The sequence below is a fragment of the Phaethon aethereus genome, assembly GCF_964289735.1.
Source record: "Phaethon aethereus genome assembly, chromosome: W".
Classification (NCBI taxonomy): domain Eukaryota; kingdom Metazoa; phylum Chordata; class Aves; order Phaethontiformes; family Phaethontidae; genus Phaethon; species Phaethon aethereus.
This window is the reverse complement of record NC_138581.1, coordinates 38,210,268-38,229,775: the sequence shown is the minus strand read 5'-3', so window position 1 is coordinate 38,229,775 and position 19,508 is coordinate 38,210,268. Positions and strand designations below refer to the sequence as shown.

Below are 19,508 nucleotides of genomic sequence, written 5' to 3'. Positions count from 1 at the left end.
GAGCTTGCGTGAAAGGTGATTGCAAGCCATAATTTTGCACTGCCTTCCGCACTTCCTTAATCAAGTCCCAATGAAACGGGTCCCAGCGATTGGGCCCATGAGGCTGTACACTAACAGGAAATGCCATTGGTAACTCTGTTTCCTCGTCTTTCATCGCTCCTAAAAAAAGGTCTTTCCACCGCTCTCTAGGGTCACCTTTCATTCTAGGCTCTTGCCTCCCTATAGTCTCTACAACAGGCTCTTCTCCTTCGTCTCTGCTATCAGGCAACGGGGGCTGTAAAGGTGGCAGGGGCTCGGCTGAGGGCTTCAAAACTACAGCTTTCAATCGGTTAAGTCTGGGTGGTTTCAGGGGTGGTAAAGCCCGCCCCATCAATCTTTCACACGGGCACACAGGGGAACATTGAGTACATTGTTCTGGGCAACTTTGTCCTGTCTTGCCCTCACATATATCATCGTAGATCTGTTTCTCTGACTTATCTAATGCAGCCGGTTCACCCGGTGCATCTGGCACCTCAGGAGGTACAGTTGGAGTCACTGAAGGTCCTGGATCCTCTGGCTCGGTTAAAAAGGGATTGGTTGAAGGCGGTTTAACAGCCTCCTCCATATCAGCTGCATCTTTTCTCTTTGCCTTCAAGGCTTTTAATGTGGTTAATATCAATTTCCACGCTGTCACTAACTCTGCGGCGGTTTTCTCAATATGTTCCCATAACATTTTTCCTATCTCCTCCCACATCTCTGCCTTAAACGCCACTGACAGATTGGGGAGGTACCCTTTCTTTCGGCTCCAAATTAGAAGCCTTCTAAGTGTATATTCATCATATTTCAGTCCTCTCTTAGAGAGCATATGCAGCAGGAGTCTGACTATCGCCCCTTCTTCATGCGATGTGTTCTGCCCCATGCCGCCCCGGTTGCTCACGGGTGCTTCTCCGTTGCAACGTATTGCTTTTTCTTTTTCCTTGCGTCAGTCCCGCTGACTGCAATTCTTCCAACCGGGCTTCTCCCGCGGCGTCCTCTGCGCTCGACCGGTGTTCACTGATGAGATCCCATAGATCGTATCACGTCAGGGTCACCATTTGCGGGAGAAGGATGGACTTCACAGCTCTATGAGAGTTATATTCCGAAGCCGTTTATTGTCTTGTCTGACCCCAATATATATCATAATTTTTGCTTAGCCACTGCACACACATACTCATGATTGGTTACAGCTTGTTACACACATTATTGCAGTTGGCTATATACAAAATATCACGCGCTGTCCATGCGCCTCTCACACAGTCAGGATTCACTGCTTGCAGGTGTTCCTGCACTCCTTTGCTTCCTCTTAGTTGTTTACCACAGCTCCTTCTCCTCAAGGCCGAGCTGTGCAGATATCCAGCTGTTTACCAGCTTCTCAATGCCACAGCTCCTTCTCCTTAAGGTCGAGCCGTGCAGATCAACGCCACAGCTCCTTCTCCTTAAAGTCGAGCCGTGCAGGGTGATCCCAACACTGCCTCCTTTCCAATTCCTCTCTCAGTTCCCTGGTTTCTAGCAAGGGATCCCAGCTGTTAGGCTTCCTTACCTTCCAGCTGCTGACTGTTGGCCCTGTTATCCCAGCATCAGAGCAGCCAGGCGGCAATCCACTCACCTGGCTGTCGGCTGTAATCTTTCCGTATGTCTCGAAGTTCTGATGAGGTCAGGGACCAGGTAGTTTCTGCTTCCTGTCTGCATTCTCTCACTCCTTCCTCCAGTCTCCTTGTTGAAGGACCAGGGTCTTGATCAAACCTTTCCTCTTCTCTCTCCTCCCTTACTAATCCATAATATGGACCCATTGTTCTCCTTGTCCACTGTTTCTTTTTCACTACTGGGGCAATTACTGTAGTTGTTGTTGTTGTTGTTTGGGTCCCTGCCTCAACCACAGTCCTCTGAGAGTACTGAACTGTGGCTCAATAGACACCGGCCAGGCCCCAGTACAGTGCTAGGAGCTGCTGGTTTTCATTGGGGTAGGCAAGGTACCCTTCTATCAAGTGGCGCGTCAGTTTGCCAGGGTTGCCTGCCTGCTCAGGTGTAAAGTCCCAGGCTATGGGAGGTGATAACCATCCTAGGAACCTGCCCAAATCCTTCCACACACCCAGGGACCGTCCACCTCAGGGCATATTTCAATATCACCTCATCCAAAAGTTGTCTTCTCTTACACCAGGACGAGACCAGATTCCACAGACCCCATAATATGCCAACAGTGTTAATTGATAGTATTAAACAGCTCCTGTAAGGTTGAACAAGGACCTCAGGAGCCTGCATAATAAAACCATTCACATTAATCCTGGGTAGGGAGAGGGAGATGTATTCCCCCATCCCCTCCACAAGACAGCTCCCCCAGCACAGCCCAGCCACCGATGCCAGGACAAAGCACATAGTCACTGTTTATACTAGCACATTCCCAAGTTCCTTCATCCTCCCCACAAAATAGGTCCCCCAGCACACTAAAGCCATCAATGCCAGGGCAAAGCACATAGCCATTATTTCTATCAACATGTTCCCAAGCTCAGCAAAATAATGAGATAAGCAGTGCAGCCAGCAAACTCCGTGACCCACACAGGAGCTTGCCCCTTAATAACTACTATAGATATAGCAGCTTAATGCAAAACTGCTGTTTTCTCATGCCCCACATTGGGCGCCAAAAAGGACTGTGGTGGGTTGACCTTGGCTGGACACCAGGTGCCACCAAGCCGCTCTATCACTCCCCTCCTCAGCAGGACAGGGGGAAGAAACTAGGATGGGGAAAAAAAAATAACCAAACACGTGGGTCAAGATAAAGGCAGTTTAATAAGCAAAATGCAAAGGCCATGTGTGGAAGCAAAAGAAAACAAAGATTTACTCTCTACTTCCCATCAGCAGGCGATGTTCAGTCACTTCCCAGGAAGCAGGGCTTCAGTACACATAGCGGTTGCTCCAGAAGAAAAACATCGGAACACGAATGCCCCCCATTCCTCCTCCTTTCCCTTAGCTTTTATTGCTGAGCTGACATCATATGGTATGGAATATCCCTTTGGCCAGTTTGCATCAGCTATCCTGGCTGTGTCCCCTCCCAAGACCTTACCCATCCCCAGGCTACTGATGAGGGGGAAATGTTGGAGAGACAGCCTTGATGTTGTGTGAGCACTGCCCAGCAGTAGCCAAAACACTGGTGTGTTATCGACACCATTCTAGCTACCAGTACAAAGCACAGCACTATGAGGGCTGCTATGGGGAAAATTAACTCCATCTCAGCCCGACCAAATACAGATGTTAATTGATCTAGTGGTTCAAGCAGAATACCTGAAGGTTATAGGGTTTACTGCAGGCTGCAACACTTAGATGTTTTCTATATAGCAAATAGGTACAAACTGTAGTCCCTGGTTTCTCTAATTTGTCAAGTATGTGTTTTGAATAGTGGGTTGCTGGTGTTTTGCATGTGAGGTTTTGGGGAGGGTGTTGATTTTTTGGCTTGGATTATTTTTTTTTTTTGTAAAGGGAAGAATCTGTTTCATTGTTGCAAAAACTGATTGACTTCTGGAATATTTTACTTAGATTAATGCTTGCCCAGGATGCTGTTAACTGCTTTGAGATCCTCTGAGGAAAGGTAATGCAGAATACTGTAAAATATAGATGTCTTGGACATTGATAAGTAGGTCTTCATGGGGCATGTGTATAAGCACCGTGACTTTTTATTGAATGTAGTGCAGCTTAAATGTTTTGGCAAACACTTACTCTAGCTAGTTTTTAAATTAGATGATGTTAATTATATATGAAAATTATCTTATTTTTTAAAATTGACATCAAGTAAGTAGTTTAGATATGGAAAAGCTGATTAGACTTAAGAGATGTATTAAAACACAAGAGGAATTTCTGAAGTGCATAATACTTATGTGAGATTACTGCAATGTAAAATCTGCAGTAATGTTTTACAAATATGAGTGCCTCTTGGTTATCCTTTGAAGACAGTAAAATTGGTCTCCTTGTATGCTGCTTGTATCACGTTTCATTTCAGCAAAAAGATCTTCTGTGGTATTTAAATCTCTCTTGCTCTTTCTCTTGCTCTTTCTCTTGCACACTCTCTTTGAACTTTACACTAGTTTAAATATTTATTTCTATTTAGTCTGTTTGATGTAAGCCCTTCTGTTCACACTATCTGGACCATATTATTTTAAATAATCGGAAAAGTCATCAAGTACTTAGGATAACTTAAATTACATAATAACTTATTGTTGTTGGCTAACCCTGGTAGGCAGCTAAGCACCACACAGCTGATCACTCACCCCCCTACAGAGGGATGGGGAAGACAATTAGAAGGGTAAAAGTGAGAAAATTTGTGGGTTGAGATAAAGGCAGTTTAATAGGTAAAGCAACAGCTGCATGCACAGGCAAAGCAAAACAAGGAATTCATTCACTACTTCCCATCAGCAGGCAGATGGTCAGCCATTTCCAGGAAAGCAGGGCTTCATCACATGTATCAGTTACTTGGGAAGACAAATGCCATAACCACGAATGCTCCCCCTTCTTCCTTCTTTCCCCCAGCTTTTTATTGCTAAGCATGATGTCACATGGTATCGAATATCCCTTCGGTCAGTTGGGGTCAGCTGTCCCAGCTGTTCCCTCTCCCAACTTTTTGCATACCCCCAGCCTACTCGCTGGTGGGGCAGCATGAGAAAGAGAGAAGGCTTTGATGCTCTGTAAGCACTGTTCAGCAACAGCTAAAACACTGGTGTGATATCAACACTGTTTTGGTCACAAATCCAAAACATAGCTCCATACAAGCTACTATGAAGAAAATTAACTCTATCCCAGCCAAAACCAGTACACTTATGTTCTAGAATCAGTCAGATCATATTATTTCTCAGTGAAAAAGAAAGAAAAATTATAAAAAGAATGAGAAGTTTTTGTTTGGTTTTAGTATCCTTGTAATTTTTTATGTAATCTGACAGATAAAAATTTTCTTTTGAAGTTTACTGTGAAATACAACCTGAAAATCTCTTTTACCATATAGCATTTTGTTGCTTCATAAAATGTACATCAAATGATGACATTTTACAAGGAAAAGCCTTTTAAAATAAATAAAACTTCCAGTTGCCAGAGCTACAAACACAGTCTGCATTCAGAGGGTTCAAGCACTGTCTTTTTCCCACACTGGCACAGTATATTTTCTGATATTAATCTCTTTGCTTCAGCTCACTGGAATTTACTAAATAATTTGGTCACACAATCATAGAATAGTTCGGGTTGGAATGGACCTTTAAAGGACATCTAGTCCAAACCCCCTGCAATGAGCAGGGCCATCTTCAACTAGATCAGGTTGCTCAAAGTCCCTTTCAACCTGACATTGAATGTTTCCAGGGATAGGGCATCTACCACCTCTCTGGGCAACCTGTGCCAGTGTCTCACCACACTCATTGTGAAACATTTCTTCCTTATATCTAGTCTAAATCTTCCCTCTTTTGGTTTTAAACCATTACCCTTTGTCCTATCACTACAGGCCCTGCTAAAAAGTCTGTCCCCATCTTTCTTACAGGCCCCCTTTAAGTACTGGAAGGCTGCAATAAGGTCTCCCTGGAGCCTTCTCTTCTCCAGGCTGAACAACCCCAACTCTCTCAGCCTTTCTTCATAGGAGATGGTGTTCTATCCCTCTGATCATTTTTGTGGCCGCCTCTGGATCCGCTCCAACAGGTCCATGTCTTTCCTGTGCCGAGTGCTCCAGAGCTGGATGCAGGACTCCAGGTGGGGTCTCACCAGAGCGGAGTAGAGGGGCAGAATCCCCTCCCTTGACCTGCTGGCCACATTTCTTTTGATGCAGCCCAGGATATGGTTGGCCTTCTGGGCTACTGTGCTGGGTTGACCTTGGCTAGAGGTCAGGTGCCCACCAAAGCCGCTCTAGCGCTCCCCCTCCTCAGCTGGACAGGGGAGAGAAAAATATAATGGGAAGCTTATGGGTCAAGATAAGGACATGGTTTAGGGAACATGGTGGCGCTGGATTAACGGTTGGACTTGATGATCTTGAAGGTCCTTTCCAACCTTAGTGAGTCTGTGAGATAAGGACAGGGAGAGATCAGTCAGCAATTACCGTCACAGGCAAAACAGACTCAACTCAGGGAAATTAATTTACTGCAAATCAAAATCAGAGCTGGATAATGAGAAATAAAAACAAATCTTAAAACACCTTCCCCCCACCCCTCCCTTCTTCCCAGGCTCAACTTTGCTCCTGATTTCTCTACCACCTCCCCCTTAAGCGGCACAGGGGTACAGGGAATGGGGGTTGCAGTCAGTATATCACGCGTTCATTTCTGCTGCTCCTTCCTCCTCAAGGGAAGGACTCACACTCTTCCCCTGCTCCAGTATGGGGTCCCTCCCACGGGAGACAGTTCTCCACAAACTTCTCCAACATGAGTCCTTCCCACAGGCTGCAGTTCTTCACGAACTGCTCCAGCCTGGATCCCTTCCACGGGGTGCAGTCCTTCAGGAACAGACTGCTCCAGCGTGGGTCCCCTGTGGGGTCACAAGTCCTGCCAGCAAACCTGCTCCAGAGTGGGCTCCTCTCTCCACGGGTCTACAGGTCCTGCCAGGAGCTTGCTCCAGCACGGGCCTCCCACGGGGTCACAGTCTCCTTTGGGCATCCCCCTGCTCCAGCGTGGGGTCCTCCACGGGCTGCAGGGGGACAGCCTGCCTCACCATGGTCTTCACCATGGGCTGCAGGGGAATCTCTGCTCCAGTGCCTGGAGCACCTCCTCCCCCTTCTTCTTCACTGACCTTGGTGTCTGTAGAGCTGTTTTTACATATTCTCACTCCTCTCTTCCAGCTGCACTTGCTGCATGCTGGGTTTTTTCCCTTCTTAAATATGTTATCACAGAGGCGCTGCCACCATTGCTGATTGGCTTGGCCTTGGCCAGTGGTGGGTCTGTCTTGGAGACGGCTGGCACTGGCTCTGTCGGACACAGGGGAAGCTTCTAGAAGCTTCTCGCAGAAGCCATCCCTGCAACCCCCCCCAGCTACCAAAACCTTGCCACGCAAACCCAATACAGCTACAAGTGCACACTGATGGTGCATGTCCAGCTTTTCATCCATAGAATCACAGAATCATTAAGGTTAGAAAAGACCTTTAGGATCATCAAGTCCAACCATCAACCCAACACCACCAAGCCCACTAAACCATATCCTGAAGTGCCACATCTACATGTTTTTTGAACACCTCCAGTGATGGTGACTCCACCACCTCCCTGGGCAGCCTCTTCCAATGTTTGACGACTCTCTCAGTAAAGAAATTTTTCCTAATATCTAGCCTAAACCTTCCCTGGCACAACTTCAGGCCATTTCCTCTCATCGTATCGCTAGTTACTTGGGAGAAGAGACCAATACCCACGTCGCCACAACCCCCTTTCAGGTAGTTGTAGAGAGTGATGAGGTCTCACCTGAGCCTTCTCTTCTCCAGACTAAACAACCCCAGTTCCCTCAACCGCTCCCCATAAAGACTTATTCTCCAGACCCTTCACCAGCTTCGTTGCCCTTCTTTGGACACGCTCCAGCACCTCAATGTCTGTCCTGTAGTGAGTGGCCCAAAACTGAACACAGGATTCAAGCTGCGGCCTCACCGGTGACAAGTACAAGGGCACAATCACTACCCTACTCCTGCTGGACACACTATTTCTGATACAAGCCAGGATGCTATTGGCCTTCATGGCCACCTGGGCACACTGCTGGCTCATGTTCAGCTGGCTGTCAACCAGCACCCCCAGGTCCTTTTCTGCCAGGCAGCTTTCCAGCCACTCCTTTAAAAGGATCACCTTTTAAATGTGCGACTTTTTCATAGTATGAGTAGAATGTGAGAGTGTTACTGCTTCCTTTGTATTGATAACAACTCCTTTTTGCTTTGACTTTATGAGAGCAAGCAAAGACTGACTAGATCATAATGTATTATGGGATGCGCTTGTTCCAGTGACCTACCTAAATCATAGAATCATAGAATCATAGAATCATAGAATGGTTTGGGTTGGAAGGGACCTTAAAGATCATCTAGTTCCAACCCTCCTGCCATGGGCAGGGACACCTTCCCCTAGACCAGGTTGCTTAAAGCCCCATCCAACCTGGCCTTGAACACTTCCAGGGATGGGGCATCCACAACTCCTCTGGGCAACCTGTTCCGGTGACTCACCCCCTCATAGTGAAGAATTTATTCCTTATATCTAATCTAAATTTACCCTCTTTCAGTTTAAAGCCCTTACACCTTGAATGATGGACAAAATGAACTGGATGAACGGTTTTCCAAAGATGACAATTTTGGGAGCTTTGCAGAAGTCCTCACATGAGTAGGAGGTGGGGTGGCCACTGAAGCAAATTTGTGATTATGAATGTTTCTCCATGCTGTGAAATGGAGTACCTTAGGCTGTTTGTCAACACTTACATTCCTGACTGCTGACTTTTCTGGCAATCCTCCCATTGGTATTTCCTTGCTATGTTATTTTTTACCAGTATGAACTCATCATTATCTCTGGGTTCTCCTTGCTGCTCCAAAGGCATCCTGACCAGTTACTTCATCAGTATGTATCTATCTCATGAATTTATTTTGTAGTGACAAACAGCAAATGTTTTTGAGATAATAGATGTAAATTGTCATTCTCTGACTGCAGAAAGTCATTCTGCAAAGGAGCCCTTTAGAGCATCCAGCTGGATCATTCAGTTCTCTGTTCACCAGGGAAAGTTTTCCCAGTAGGGAGTTAGCAAGTAAATTGAACCAGTCTTCAAAGAGGAATTATATGTTCTTTAGTTACCTTCTTGCAGAAAGTGACGATAAGCCTGTTTTATGAGAGTAATCATTTAATAAAAGGAAAAAAACTATTTTTGTCTTAGCTAGGCTAAGGCCTGCAAGCCACTAGGAATCTTTGCTGACTCAATTAAAGCAATCCTGCCAGATAAATGTGACCCAATTTAGCCTCATATGCTGCTGGGATACCCAATTCTACAATGTAATAGTATGGATACCTTGGTTTCCATAATCTGCATTACTTTTAAGGGTTGATTTAATGGCTTTTTAAAAATAGTCTTAAAATTAAGGGAAAAACTGATACAAGACTGCAAAATGAATCTCAGGAAGTTGATGTTTTTACTGTGCTTCAGTTAAGGTGCCAAAGCATGATTTTTTTTTTTTCCTGATTATGTATTAATGTTGTTTCTCAAAATACAAAATATGTTTCTCATTATTCATAAGGGAAGATTGTAAAGCACAGGGATTATGCCTCAATAAATGTAACTTTTTAGCTTTTCTGCATGTGTGTGTCTGCGGCAAGCTTACAAATTTTGTATTGAAATATCTTAACAATCTGTTATTTTGGCTTTTCTGTAGACTAATAAAGATATTCTTGCAGAGTGAGCAGAAATGATGACAGAGTTCTACAGATGATTAGACAGAATGAAAGACAAAGAGCTGTGTCAAAAAATAAAGATGCATCACATTATCTATGGATCATTTCATATTGATTTGGATGTGGCTGGAGACCTGGTGTTCTGGATTAGACTAGATCAGATCAGCAAGCTATTTCCTTTCTAATTTAGTTTACTGTGCCCTACACAGATAAACATTTAAGTCTAGTCTGTCTTTGATGTTAATTTGTTGTTATCGTTGATATGCTCCATTCTTTCTCTTTAATAGACTCATGTTAGGGGCAATGGGTGATCTGTTGCTTAGTTTCTTAGTTTACTTGAGATTACTGCAATCCTAGAATCACAGAATCATTTAGGTTGGAGAAGACCCTTAAGATAATCGAGTCCAACTGTTAACACTGCCAAGTCCACCACTAAACCATGGCCCTAAGTGCCACATCTACACATCTTTTAAATACCTCCAGGGATGGTGATTCAATGATGAGTGGTCAAGCATTGGAACAGGCTGCCCAGGGAGGTGGTGGTCACCATCACTGGAGGCGTTCAAAAAACATGTAGATGTGGCACTTCAGGACATGGTTTAGGGGGCATGGTGGTGGTGTTGGGTTAACGGTTGGACTTGATGATCTTGAAGGTCCTTTCCAAAGTTAATAATTCTGTGATTCTGTGATTCAACCACTTCCCTGGGCAGCCTATTCCAATGCTTGACAACACTTTCGGTATAGAAATTTATCCTAATATCCAATCTAAACCTCCCTTGGGGCAACTTGAGGCCTTTTCCTCTTGTCTTATCAATTGCTACTTGGGAGAAGAGACTGACACCCACCTCGCTAAAACCTCCTTTCAGGTAGTTGTAGACAGTGATAAGGTCTCCCCTGAGCCTCCTTTTCTCCAGACTAAACAACCCCAGTTCCGTCAGCCGCTCCTCATAAGACCCTTCACAAGCTTCGTTGCCCTTCTTTGGACATGGTCCAGCACCTCAATGTCTGTCCTGTAGTGAGGGGCCCAAAACTGAGCACAGTATTGGAAGCGCAGCCTCACCAGTGCCAAGTACAAAGGGACAATCACTTCCCTGGTCCTGCTGGCCACACTATTTCTGATACAAGCCAGGATGCTATTGGCCTTCTTGGCCACCTGGGCACACTGCCAGCTCATGTTCAGCCGGCTGTCAACCAGCACCCCCAGGTCCCTTTCTGCCAGGCAGCTCACCAGCCACTCTTCCCGAAGCCTGTAGCGTTGCATGGGGTTGTTGTGGCCGAAGTGCAGGACCTGGTAAGAGAGTAATCCCATCTGGTAAGAGTAATCCCATCCAAGCCATGAGCCACCAGTTTCTCCACGAGAATGCTGTGGGAGATGCTGTCAAAGGCTTTGCTAAAGTCCAGGTAGACAACATCCACAGCCTTTCCCTCATCCACTAGGCGGGTCACCTGGTCATAGAAGGAGATCAGGTTGGTCAAGCAGGACCTGCCTTTCATGAACCCATGCTGGCTGGGCCAGATCCCTTGGTGGTCCTGCAGATGCCCTGTGAGCACTCTCAAGACGAACCGCTCCATGATCTTCCCCGGTACGGAGGTCAGGCTGACAGGCCTGTAGTTCCCAGGATCCTCCTTCCGGCCTTTCTTGTAGATGGGCGTCACATTGGCAAGCCTCCAGTCTTCTGGGACCTCCCCTGTTAACCAGCACTGCTGATAAATGATGGAGAGGGGCTTGGCAAGCTCCTTCGCCAGCTACCTCAGTACTGTCGGGTGGATCCCATCAGGCCCCATAGACTTGTGGGTGTCCAGTTGGCTTAACAGGTCCTTAACTGCTTCCTCCTGGATTATGGGCTGGTTATTGTGCTCTCCATCCCCATCTTCCAGCTCAGGGGGCTGAATACCCTGTGGATACCTGGACTGGCTATTAAAGACTGAGGCAAAGAAGGCATTAAGTACCTCAACCTTGCCCTCGTCCTTGGAGACAATGTTCCCCGCCATATCCAGTAGGGGATGGAGATTCTCCTTGCCTCTCTTTTTATTGTTAATATATTTGTAGAAGCATTTTTTGTTATCCTTTACAACGGTGGCCAGACTGAGCTCTAGCTGGGCTTTTGCCTTTCTAATTCTGTCCCTGCTTGACCTAACGAGATCCTTGTACTCCTCTTGAGTTGCCTTCCCTTTCTTCCAGAGGTTATAAACTCTCCTCTTTTCCCTGAGTCCCAGCAAAATCTCCCTGTTCATCCAGGCCGGTCGTCTTCCCCGCCAGCTCTTCTTACGGCACATGGGGACTGCCTGCTCCTGCGCCTTTAAGATTTCCTTCTTGAAGACTGTCCAGCCTTCCTGGACCCTTTTGCCCTTCAGGATGATCTCCCAAGGGACTCTCTCAACCAGTGTCCTGAACAGGCAGAAGTCTGCCCTCCGGAAGTCCATGGTAGTGGTTTTGCTGACACCCCTCCTTGCTTCACCAAGAATCGAGAATTCTGTCATTTCATGGTCGCTAAGCCCAAGATGGCCTCCGACCACCACATCTCCTACCAGCCCTTCTCTGTTCCTAAACAGCAGGTCAAGCGAGGCACCTCCCCTGGTAGGCTCACTTACCAGCTATGTCAGGAAGTTATCCTCCACACACTCCAGGAACTTCCTAGACTGTTTCCTCTCTGCTGCGTTATACTTCCAGCAGACATCCGGTAACTTGAAGTCCCCTACAAGAACAAGGGCTAGCAATTGTGAGACTTCTGCCAGTCGCTTGTAGAATGCTTCGTCTGCCTCTTCGTCCTGGTTGGGTGGTCTATAACAGACTCCCAGCAGGATATCTGCCTCATTGGCCTTCCCCCTCATCCTTACCCATAAGCACTCTACTTGGTCTTCACAATCATTGATTTCTATACAATCGAAACACTCCCTAACATACAGAGCCACCCCACCACCTCTCCTTCCATGCCTATCCCTTCTGAAGAGCTTATAGCCATCCATTGCAGCCCTCCAGTCATGAGAGTCATCCCACCATGTTTCTGTGATGGCAACTCAGTCATAGCTGTCCCGCTGCACAATGGCTTCCAGCTCCTCCTGTTTGCTGCCCATGCTGCGTGCATTGGTGTAGATGCACTTGAGCTGGGCTATCGATTTCACCCCCAACATCGGCATGCCACCCCTAAGCTCATGTCTAGTGAGTCTGGTTTTATCCCCTTCCCCCTTCAAATCTAGTTTAAAGCCCTCTCAACGAGGCCTGCCAACTCCTAAGCTAGAATCCTTTTCCCCCTTGGAGATAGCTGTACTCCATCTGCTGCCAGCAGGCCCAGTGCCGTGTAAACCGCCCCATAGTCAAAAGACCCCAAACCCTGCCAACGGCACCAGCCTCTGAGCCACAAAATAGAAATACTTAGAAATAAAATACTTCGAATATCTCTATTAAGTTATAACCATTTTAGCAGATTTTAATTTCAGGTCCTAATATTAGACATTTTCTACTTCCAAACTCTTTGGCACATGCATTAAAGACATGCACTAAAAAAAAAAAAAAAAGATGTGAAAACATGAATGTAAATGCTTCTAAAAGGAGAGCATTGTCAAATTCTAGGATGGCTCCTCCATCCCAGGAACTGGTACTGTTTTTTGAGAATTTAACTTCTGTATACCTATTATCCAGCTGTGCTTTCCTATTCCTTTCAGTGTTCCCCCCTGCCACTGAAGGGATTGAGGAAAACACTACCTGTGCTCCTGCTCCATCCAGTCCAGTCTCCAGGGACTTCATCTGACTGCCGTGAGTTCTCAAATATCATGGAGAGTGGCTTGGCAACTACATCAGCCAATTCCCTCAGGACTCTGGGATGCATCTCATCAGGTCCCATAGACTTCAGGGAACTGTAAGTTCAGGTTCCTCAGGTGGTCCCGAACCTGATCTTCTCTTACAGTGGGAGGCACTTTGCTCCTCCAGTCCCCATCTTACAGTCCATTCCCTTGAGAGGTGTGGGAAGAGAGACTGCCAGTGAAGACTGAGGCAAGGAATTTCACAGAATCACAGAATCACTAAGGTTGGAAAGGACCTTCAAGATCATCACGTCCAACCATTAATCCAGCGCCACCATGTTCCCTAAAGTGGGTTTTGCTAAAAGTGGGTTTCCCTAAAAGGGGTTTTGCTGACCCCTCTCCTTACTTCGCTCACAACTGAGAATTCTATCATGTTGTGATCGCTAAGCCCAAGACGGCCTCTGACCACCACATCTCTCACCAGTCCTTCTCTGTTTGTAAACAGCAGGTCCAGCAAGGCACCTCCCCTGGTGGGCTCACTCACCAGCTGTGTCAGGAAGTTATCCTCCACACACTCCAGAAACCTCCCAGACTGTTTCCTCTATGCCGTATTATACTTCCAGCAGATGTCCGGTTGATTGAAGTCCTTTCCACTAGCATCATACAAATGCAAAGCTGTTTTATAAATCACCTTTATAGTCAAATCTCATTATTGGAATGATTAATTATATTTATATTTTAAGTTTAATTTATGGTAAATTACCAAATGGAGTTTGGGTCATGGACAAAGGCTAATTTATTGAAGAACCAATCTATGTGTCAATTCCTATTGTTTACAGAACAACAGTACTGCATGTATTCTTTCAGGTACAGGGTCTCAGAAAATACAACTTCAGAATAATAATGTTTGTAGTCTCATCTGTAAAAATTTTGTAGCCTTTCTAAGCATGCTCCCCCACTCCTGTCCCCTATGTTATATCCTCCTAAAACAGGTGACTTCTTACAATGTTCTCCATATCCATTCACCCACACTAGTCAGTTTTTTTAGTTCTCTGAATGAGTCTATGTCTTCACTAAGAAGTAGCACATCTTAACAGAAGCAGTTTTGTAGAGCAAAACAGTTGGTGTTGAGGAACATTTACTTGATGATCTTAAAGGTCTTTTCCAACTTTAATGATTCTGAACTAAGGTGAACATTAGATGTGTTTCAGGGTTTAATTCAGACTGGCTCGCCTAGTCCTCTGGCTTCAATGTCCATTAGCAATTGGAGTGTATCAGCTAGGAGAGTGTCTTCCAGTTCAGCTTCATCCAAAAGAAAACCAGTTTATGCACTCTAAGATTACCCTGAAATTCAAATTGAAGCATGGTAGACAGGGACTGGCAAAGTCCCTTCAAAAACATGCTCCTGATCCAAACTAAAACACTAATATAAATGCAAACTGAGTGCTCCTGCAGAAAAAAAGCATCAGTTTTATTTGCTTTTAGAGTGAATTGCTTCGGGGTCTTTGTTTAGCAGAGCATTTAAATATTGTTCCATTGCTTCAGAGAGATCAGTGGGTACATGCCAAGATGTAACTGGCTTCAATGGCCTCTGATAAGAAACTTGTTTAAGATAAGAATCAGGGTTCGATGGTGATTCACTTTAACTAGTGGTTACTGGTTCACTAGCTGATGAGTGGAGAATCATTTACAGTCATTCACAAGATCCAGCATTTTAATGCTGTTACTGCTATACCAGCATTCTTAGCAACAAGTAAAGAAGAAAATAAGTTGAGTTGCTCAAAGAAAGAGTTCAGTTCTCTGCGTATCGAAACACCAGCATTTCAAAACTCCATTAAAACCAACAGATCATGGATGTATTATTTGTACACACAAATGCCTTTAGCTTTCCGTTATTCTACAAAAAAAAGGCAATATAAACTAAACTTCTACAAAACTGAACAATTTTAAGTGTTTTAATTGAGAGAGTTGTGTGTTCCAGTAGACTTTCCAGAGATTCTTCCCACTTCAGAACAAGGACTACAACACAGGCAAACTGTCCCAGAATTTTACAATATTATATTGTGTAAATATAGTAAATATGTATTTAAAATAACCATTATGCCTCATAGAGATGCTCCTAATACTGAACATTTTAGATGAGGAGTTTTCATCCAGTGTAAACATAAACTGGATGTGAGATGTTTCCACTTCCAGTTAGTCACATATGTTTTCTTATCTTATATCATGCATAACTTAAGAAATAGTTAGCTGTATATATGTGAGTTTGACGTCTAGATTGAAATATTAATGCATTGGGACATGGCTAGAGATTCTTTTGTAACTATTCAGTGGTAGATGCCCCACCCCTGAAAACATTCAAGGTCAGGTTGGATGAGGCTCTGAGCAACCTGATCTAGTTGAAGATGTCGCTGCTCATTGCAGGGGGCTTGGACTAGGTGACCTTTAAAGGTCCCTTCCAATCCAAAGATTCTACGATTCTATGATTCTATTTATGTCTCTATGAAATATATCAGTTTTCTGTATTTAAGACATCTAGATTCATTTCCATGAATGCTTTCGCTTTGAAAGCCCTTGGAAACTACATGTCCTGGTTACAGCCAGGATAGAGCTGGTTTTCCTCACAGAAGCTAGTGTGAGACTGTGTTTTGGATTTGGGATGATAATGTGCTGGTGTTTTGGGTTGTTGCTGAGCCGTCAAGGACAGTCCAGCTTCTTGTGCTGGCCTGCTAGCAAGAAGGCTGGGGGTGCACAGGAAGCTGGGAGGGGACACAGCCAGGACAGCTCACCCAGGCTGGCCAAAGAGATATTCCCTACCATACGACGTCATGCCCAGTACATAAACTGGAGTTGGCCGGGGGGTGGAAATCGCTGCTCGGGGACGGGCTATCAATCACCGGGTGGTGAGCAATTGCTGTATTGAGCATGACTTGTTCTTGTACATTCCTTTGTCGGTATTATTATTGATGTGATCATTGTTGTTTCCTTCTCTCTTGCTGTCCTATTAGACTGTGTTTATCTCAACCCACAAGTTTTTTCCCAATTCTCTCCCCCGTCCCACTGGGGGAGGGGGGAGTGAGCGAGCGGCTGCGTGGTGCTTAGTTGCTGGCTGGGGCTAAACCACGACAGTCCTTTTTGGTGCCCAACATGGGGCAAAAGACTTGAGATAATAACAGTTGCAGGTCACGATATCAGTTTATTTGATTTGCATGATGCTCTCGTCTTTGCCGTGCATGTTAAAGATCAATGTTGGTTTCTGCAGGCTGCTGTACTCTGCAATGATTAGTAATGTCTTGCCTGGGAGATGTGTTTTTAGGACACTGACCATGAGCTTAATGTGGTATCTGAGCTCTGTACTAAAGCCGTTACTGTATTTCGGGTACTCTCTTGTGGAGACAATTAGCAGTTATACTTCTGCCTCCGGAAGGCTTTTTATGGAGGAAATGCAGAATGGTACCTTTGCTACCCTCTCTCATAATGCTTCCTCCTTCATCACAATAACTTTTCAGTATTTTGAACACCCTTGGGTAGTTAAAATACCTCTATTGCTACTTCTGGGGCACACTGTTTTGGTTTTGTCTAAGGTTACCAAGCAATTTTAGAATATCATCCAGAGATCTGCCCCAAGGCTGGATAGTTATGAATGGCAGGGCATGTGGAACAGCATGGGCAAATGCCTAGGGCGGTGGGCACCTCCAATATTTTGGAACTTGACTCCCGAACAAGTGCAGAATCCTGATAAACTAGCAGAATATTTGGAAGAAGTATGCTGTCAGCCTGGCAGCTCCAAGGAGACACAAATCATTGCCATGTCCTGGGGCTTGGCCCATGCCTACCAAGCTCTATTTGACACTGTTCAAAGAGGGGAGAGGGTCTCTGGATCTGATGACAATGTGACAGGCACTGTGACTACTCCAACCCCTGCAACGGGCACTGTAGCTACTCAGACTGTTGCAGCTGAACCAGAGAACCAGCCCGTCCTCGTATCAGTTGCCTCTGTACAAAAGAAGAAATCTTGGAAGCGGAAGTCAGCTCGTTTAGTAAGGGACGAAGAAGATTTTTCTAAGAAGGAGCCAGACGAAGAGAGTGAGGAGGCAGAGTGCTCCGAAGCAGGGCCATCACAAGGACGGAAGAGGGAAGAAATACGGTATCTACCCGATCTCTATCCCTGAGTGAATTGCGAGATATGCGAAAGGATTTCAGCCGTCGTCTAGGCGAGCACATTGTCACCTGGCTTCTCCGATGCTGGGATAATGGGGCCAGTAGCCTGGAATTAGAGGGTCTGGAAGCCAAGCAGCTGGGGTCCCTTTCTAGGGAAGGGGGCATTGACAAAGCTATGGGAAAAGGTGCACGAGTCCTCAGCCTCTGGAGGCGACTCCTGTCGGGTGTGTAGGAAAGGTATCCCTTCAAGGAAGATGTTCTATGTCGCCCAGGCAAGTGGACCACCACGGAGAAAGCTGTCCAGTACCTGAGGGAGCTAGCTGTGCTGGAGGTGATTTATGGTGACTTGGACAATGGACAATCATCCAAAGATCCAGATGAAGTCAATTGCACGCGACCTATGTGGCGGAAGTTTGTACGGAGTGCACCATCATCATATGCCAACTCATTAGCAGTAATGGCCTGGAAAGACGGAGAGAGACCAACGGTGGATGAATTGGCTGGCCAACTCCGGCAATACGAAGAAACTCTCTCTTCCTCCCTACGGGCCTGCGTCTCTGCTGTAGAGACACTGTCCCGGGAGTTCCGGCAATTCAAAGAGGATATGCCCTACCCTCCACCCGTATGGAGCAGTATCTCAACCATTAGGAATAAGCGTTCTCCTGCTCAGGAGAGAGGATATAGAGGACACACACCGCAAGCCACCCTGTGGTTTCACTTGCGTGACTATGGAGAGGATATGAGGAGGTGGGATGGAAAACCTACCTCGACCCTAGAAGCACGAGTACGCGAGCTGCAAGGAAAGACAATTACAAAAGGGGGTTTGGGTTCCTCCAGGAAAATCATCACTCCACTTTCCAGTGGGCCGTTCCCCAGGAAGAATAGAAGGGCTGATCTCACCTCTGATCCTCTTGAAGGGACTTCTGATTCCTATTTACAAGAAGTGGGTAACGAGTACTATGAGCAGGATTAGAGGGGCCCTGCCTCCAGCCAGGCGGAGGAGAGGGACAACCGAGTTTATTGGACTGTGTGGATTAGATGGCCTGGCACATCAGACCCACAGGAATATAAGGCTTTAGTGGACACCGGTGCACAATGTACCCTGATGCCATCAAGCCTTATAGGGGTAGAACCCATTTGTTTTTCTGGAGTGACAGGGGGATCCCAACAGCTGACTGTACTGGAGGCCGAAGTGTACAATGTTTTTAATAGCTATGGTTATTTCATTTGGTTGATCTTGTCAAATTAGTTGGGGATAGAACATTCACTAAAAGTTTAGGTATAGAACAGGTCATTTTGTTTTGCTATTCCTGTGTGAGTGGTTTTGCTTTCCCCCACTCCATGGCTGTTAAATACTGATGCAATAAGGAATTGAAACTCGCTTTTAGGAATAGTGAAAAGGTACAGGAAAGGGTTAAAAGTGTTTTTTACTTTTTGGCTAAGCCCAGTAATGTATTCTCATAGCTGCAGGCTCTGATGAATCATAAAGATTCATTTGTGGCTGTGTTTCAATAGCAGTGAGTCCACTCATGAGGCATGTACCTTCCTGTCTGAGTCTGGGTGTTCTTAAGATCTTATTGCTGACTAGAAATGGACATTGAGCAGACTTTAAGACAATGGGAAGCTTTTAATTGATCTTAAGTAGTTTTGTAGCTATTAGACTGTATTTTGTTTAACATATTGTAAATTGAAATATTCATATTGTGCTCCATGACTGTTCTCATCTTTTAAATACAGGATACTGGCTTGTAGTGGTTGCAGGCTGCATGGTTCACTCTACTCAAGCTTACTGCCTCTGGCCTAAAAGATGAGGATAGTATTTTTCATTTTATTCTTCTAGATGCAATGCTCAACTGGAGGCAGAGAGCCAAAGCAACTTTTACTAGAGGAAGTCCTTACTGCCTCTAATTTCTCATTTACCTGCTATTACATGAATAAAAACTCAAGCCATGACTGACAAAGGGGAGACAGAAGTTAAGCAATTCTTACATTATGTGTCATGACACAGTAATCAGAGTATGCTTAGGAACTAATCTGGCATCCTGTCTTAATATCACACTACATCTCTGCAGCTCTCATACTACAACCACGCAGAGTGAAATTTATCTGAGTATACAGGCTCCACTAAGGATATGGCTGTAACTAAACCTGATCAAATTCAAGGCATTATTCTGCACACCACAGTGAAATATGTTACTAGAAAAATGGGCATAAGTTCCTATGGCAAGGCACCACAACCTATGT

General features: G+C 45.4%; 1 protein-coding gene across 1 annotated transcript in view; it reads left to right on the top strand.

Annotated features, from left to right (window-relative positions):
- Positions 1–19,508, top strand: part of LOC309415054 (CDC42 small effector protein 2-like) — a gene marked incomplete at its 5' end in the record, with an annotated part of 75,202 nt that overhangs the window by 19,805 nt on the left and 35,889 nt on the right. The gene's annotated exons all lie outside the window — the stretch shown is intronic.